General features: G+C 38.2%; 1 non-coding gene across 1 annotated transcript; it reads left to right on the top strand.

The window, feature by feature from the left end:
• Positions 1-3730: 3730 nt before the first annotated feature.
• LOC141834239 (small nucleolar RNA R71) lies at positions 3731-3836 on the top strand. Its single transcript, XR_012602290.1, has one exon. It is a non-coding gene; the product is annotated as a small nucleolar RNA R71 (small nucleolar RNA).
• The last annotated feature ends 1524 nt before the right edge of the window (positions 3837-5360 follow it).

Raw genomic sequence — 5360 nt, 5'->3', positions numbered from 1 at the left:
GGGCTTACATGATAATCCTTTATGAGCTCCTCAAGGGGACATCATCAACCTAGATTATAGGACACAGTTTCCTTCTATAATCAACAACACACCATGTACATAATACTACTTCCCAACTCATCGGGCCTTTTGATCTATCGCTCTAAATCTCACCCGTTGATGAATCAAAGAAGTATATACTAAGTACATGTGTTTTGTTATTATATTGGGATTAAGAGCATGTACATCGATAGTAACAGAGGTTTAGTTCGATTATATAGTCAGTACAAATCGAACAATCCTCAGGTGGTCCTGCTCAATACACACTAAGTGTACTAGTGTAATTCTATGGTCAAGACAGACCAAGACCAAATTACACTACAACCAGTCCAATGGTTTGTCCAATCCATCTTGGTTGTGAACACTGTTTATAATCTACAAGGGACTGATAACATGGTCTTCTGTGTGTGACTCCGCACACCATGTTTATCTACAATATAGATTAAGTGGACACTTGCATAAAAACTAAATGCAAACATTGACCAAAAGTAATTCTCATTTCAGAATGTTTTATTTACATAGATAGCTAGGATTCTGGTATACATCCCAACAATTCTATTAATACAAAATCAATTCAAACATAAAGAATAGAAAAGGAAATTAAAAAAAATTCAAAGAAGCGCTTATTTTCATGAATCTGGTGGCCGTGACTCTGTGAGTAGATAATCCTCCTTTTCTTGTAAAGGTTCCCCGAAGAAATATCTCTTTAATCTCTATCCATTAACTCTGTATATTCCAGATTCTTCATCCCATATATCTACACTTATATTGGGGGTGTGCTTTAAGAATTTTGAAGGGCCCAGACCATCTTGATTTTAATTTTCCTGGAAAGAGTTTGAGTCTTGAGTTAAATAACAAAATCATATCTCCTTTGTTAAATTCTCTTTGGAGGATGTGTTTTTCATGCCATTTCTTTGTCCTTTCCTTATATGACTTTGCTTGCTCGTATGCATCCATCTTTATTTCCTCCAGTTCCCCAAGTTAAAATTTCCTTTTCTTTCCAGCCACGTGTAGGTCCAGATTTAAGCGTTGCGCGGCCCAAAAGGCTCTATATTCCAATTCAACTGGTAGATGACAAGCTTTCCCATACACTAGCCTGAAGGGAGTCATTCCAATGGGGGTTTTATAAGCTGTTCGGTAGGTCCAAAGTGCGTCATCAAGCTTTAATGCCCAATCCTTCCTTGACAGGGATACCGTTTTCTCCAAAATTTACTTTATCTCTCTATTAGAGACTTCCACCTGTTCGCTTGTTTGAGGATGATAAGGTGTTGCCACTTTGTGTCTAACTCTATATTTGATCAATAATTTCTCGAACTGCCTTTCTATAAAATGTGATCCTCCATCACTAATTACTGCTTTAGGGACTCCAAATCTAGGAAATATATTTCTCTTAAACATTTTGATTACTGTAGCACTATCACATTTGGGAGAGGCGATAGCTTCTACCCAATTAGACACATAATCCACTGCTACAAGGATATAAGAATTTCTGCATGATGATGGAAAAAGTCCCATAAAGTCTATCCCCAGACGTCAAAAAGTTCAACTTCTAGAATTGAGTTTTGAGGCATTTCGTGACGCTTGGAAATATTACCTGTTCTTTGACAGCTGTCACAGTGAACAACATACTGTCTGGCGTCTTTAAAAATGCTTGGCCAATAGAATCCCGCTTGTAATACTTTTGCAGCCGTTTTTCACCCTCTATGATGCCCCCCATATGGCGATGAGTGACAGTGATGCAATATTTGCTCAATTTCTTCTTCAGGTACACATCTATGGATTACTGTATCACTGCACTTCTTATAGAGAAAAGGGTCATCCCAAATATATTAGTTTATGTCTGAAAGGAATTTTTTTCTTCTACTGATAGGAGATGCGTGGTGGTAGTATGTCACATGCCAAGAAGTTAGCAATATCTGCATACCAAGGAGCCTTTACGCGTCTGACTACCATGAGATGCTCGTCTAGAAAGCTGTCATTAATAGGCATAAGATCATCAATTACTTCATCTCTACCTGGATATAATCTGGAAAGATGATCTGCAACAACATTCTCGGCCCCCCTTTTATCTCAGATATATGCGTCAAATTCCTGAATCAGTAATGTCCACACATAATCTGGAATGATAATTTCCAATCTGGTGCTTGAATTACAGGTGCAGTTACTAGGGCTTTCTTAATAGTGCAAAATATCTCCCAACATGCCTGATCAAAATGGAATTCTGCATCATTAACTAGAAGATTAGTCAAAGGCTTCGAGATTTTTGAGAAATCTTTAATAAAATGTCGATAAAAACCTGCATGCCCCAAGAAACTCCTTATTCCTTTTACGTTCACAAGTGGAGGGAGCTTTTCGATTACTTCCACTTTGGCCCTATCAACCTCTATTCCTTGTGCTAAAATTCGGTGTCCTAAAACAATCCCACCATTAACCATAAAGTGACACTTTTCTCAATTTAGAACCAAATTAACATCTTCACATCTTTGTAGGACCTTGGAGAGGTTATCTAAACATGCATCAAAGTCGGATCCATATACAGAAAAATCATCCATAAAAACTTCCATGATGTGAAGTCCGAAAATATTGCCGTCATGCACCTCTGAAATGTCGCTGGAGCATTACATAGCCTGAAAGACATTCTTCTATATGCGAAGGTTCCATAGGGACAGGTGAATGTCATCTTTTCTTGATTATCTGGGTGAATATAAATATGGAAAAAACTTGAAAACCCATCTAGGAAACAGAAGTATTTGTGCTCTGCTAATCTCTTCAGTAATTGATCAATGAAGGGGAGAGGGTCATTGTTTCTTTGTTAAGTTTTCTGTAATCAATGCACATCCTCCACCCTATTGTGGTTCCAGTGGGTATCTATTCACCATTCTCATTTTCCACAACTGTCATACCACCTTTTTTTAGAACAACATGTACTGGACTTACCCATTTGCTATCTGAAACTGCATAGATTATCCCTGCATTCAACAACTTAGTTATCTCCTTCAGTACCACCTCTGCCATATTCGAATTGAGCCTTCTTTGATGTTCAATCGAACATTTATGATTGTCTTCAAGATTGATCCTGTGCATACATAAGGAAGGACTAATTCCTTTCAAGTCCTCGATCGAATATCATATTGTCTTTCTGTGTTTTCTCAATACTTGCAATAATTTTTGAGTAGATGTGAAGTCTAAATTAGCATTCACAATTACAGGGAATGTTGAATTCACCCTAAGGAATTCATATCTGAGATTGGACGGAAGTGGCTTTAGTTCAACAGTGGGTGGGATTTCTTCTTGTTTTGGTTCATTTATGTTGACCTTCATAAGTTGATAGCTTATTCTTTCGTCCATTGGATCTTCAAACTCTCGACCAATCTCTTCTTCGGTTTCTTCAAAATCTTTCATCTCTATGCTTATTGTATTATATAGGGAGGTCGATTATTCTGAAGTAGCATCGCTAAATATCGGTGCATCCACTTGAATACCAAAAGATTCTGTATCAATAATATTTTCTGAAGGTTCCTCCTTATGGTCATAAGCCTAATCTTTGGTATTAGACACAATCAGATTGATAATCTCATATGCATCCAGTATACTCCGATTGAAAAGTGACCCACCAGCCGCTGAATCCAGCGTACTCTTGTTTTCAAAAGTGAGTCCCACATATAAGGTTTGCAATGTTAACTACTCCTCGAGTCCATGATGCGGGCATTGTTGAAGCATGTTTTTGTATCTGTCCCAAGCATCACATAAAGATTCTCTTTCTCTTACTGGAAATTCAAGATCTGATTCCTTAAAATTGTTACCTTTCCTAATGGGAAGAATTTACTTATGAAAGCATCTTCTAATTGATCCCAATATTTGATGCTTTTAAGTGGCAAGGAATACATCCAATCTTTGGCTGAGCTATAGAGGCTGAACGGGAATAGCAATAACCAGATGAACTCAGATTAGACTCCTTCATATCTCACTGTGTTGCAATATCTATGAAATTCCATGAGGTGAATATATGGATTCTTAGTTTTAGTCCCCTTAAACTGAACCTCTTAAATTTTTGCTATAAGTTTTGAATTTATCTCGAAACTCAAAGCAGAGATTTGTGGAAGCACGATCGGATCCAGTGATCTTCTCAAAATTGGTGATGAATAACTCTTCAGCGGCTTATTATCCATTTTTTTAAATTCCCTTCATGTAGAGTCAAAAAAAAATTGATTAGGCCTCTTATTATGCAATTAAGAATGTAATAGAATTATAAAAGAATAAAAGAATTGTATAAAACAAATGTGCGATGAAGAACAACTCTTAAGGTATAAGCTTAGTGAAAAATTACGCGCGGTCCCCGGCAACGGCGTAAAAACTTGATAAGCCCCCGCAAGTATACACAGGCGTCGTCAAGTAATAAAAAGATTGAATTCACATGGACTATTGAATAAATCGCTAAACCAACACAAAAAGAGTTGGAGAGATCCGGTTGGTTCAATTTAAGTTGTGGAAAGTGAGAAGTGAAGGTGAGCTCCTAAACCTCCAGCGTAGATAAATCGACTAAGTGATAGGATGGGAAAACGATCCTAGGACTTCAATTTCTCGAGGTTTTGATTGATTGACTATGGACTTCTTACCATTCCTCAATATCCATGTAATTGCAGAGATTCTAACCAATGTATCCAATTAGACCTCGTCAGGTTTCCTCGGAATAATCAAGAATCTCCTACGTTACGATTGTTAGTTCGAGATGACACCTAGATAGCCTGGTTAACAGCTCTCCCGTCTGTTACACGAGCACTCCAGCAGTACTATGACAAGCGCCCGGAAAGTATACGGGTGTCGTCGAAGTAATAAAATATCGATCCACTGGGACTGTGGAATAATTCGCTAAACCGATACAAGAAGAGTTGGAGAGATCCGATTCGTTGTGAGTTAAATTGTGGAAAGTGGGGGTGATAGTGAACTCCTAAACCTCCAACAAGGACAAGATCGACTAAGTGAAGTGAATGTGAATCGATCCTAGGACTTCGGTATCCTCGAGCTATTGAACGATCAACTGTGGACTCCTTACCATTCCTCCATTCTACAATTGCAGAGATTCTAACCAAATTATCCAATTAGACCCTCGCCAGGTTTCCTCGGAATAATCAATAAACCCCTAATGCTACGATCCCTAGGTCGCAACGACATCAGATAGCCCGGTTAATAGCTCTCCCGTCTGTCACACGGGCACTCCGGAATTACTACTAGTGTACTACTCACTGTCACCGAATACCCAATTAAGGGATCCCTTCCTAGTTCACTATAGCCATTAAAAACGATCTCTCATAAGGACTCAC

This window comes from Curcuma longa, chromosome 8 (genome assembly GCF_044706935.1).
Source record: "Curcuma longa cultivar G26 ecotype Majalengka, Jawa Barat chromosome 8, ITB_CL_G26_1.1, whole genome shotgun sequence".
Taxonomy (NCBI): domain Eukaryota; kingdom Viridiplantae; phylum Streptophyta; class Magnoliopsida; order Zingiberales; family Zingiberaceae; genus Curcuma; species Curcuma longa.
This window is presented reverse-complemented; position numbering and strand designations above follow the sequence as displayed.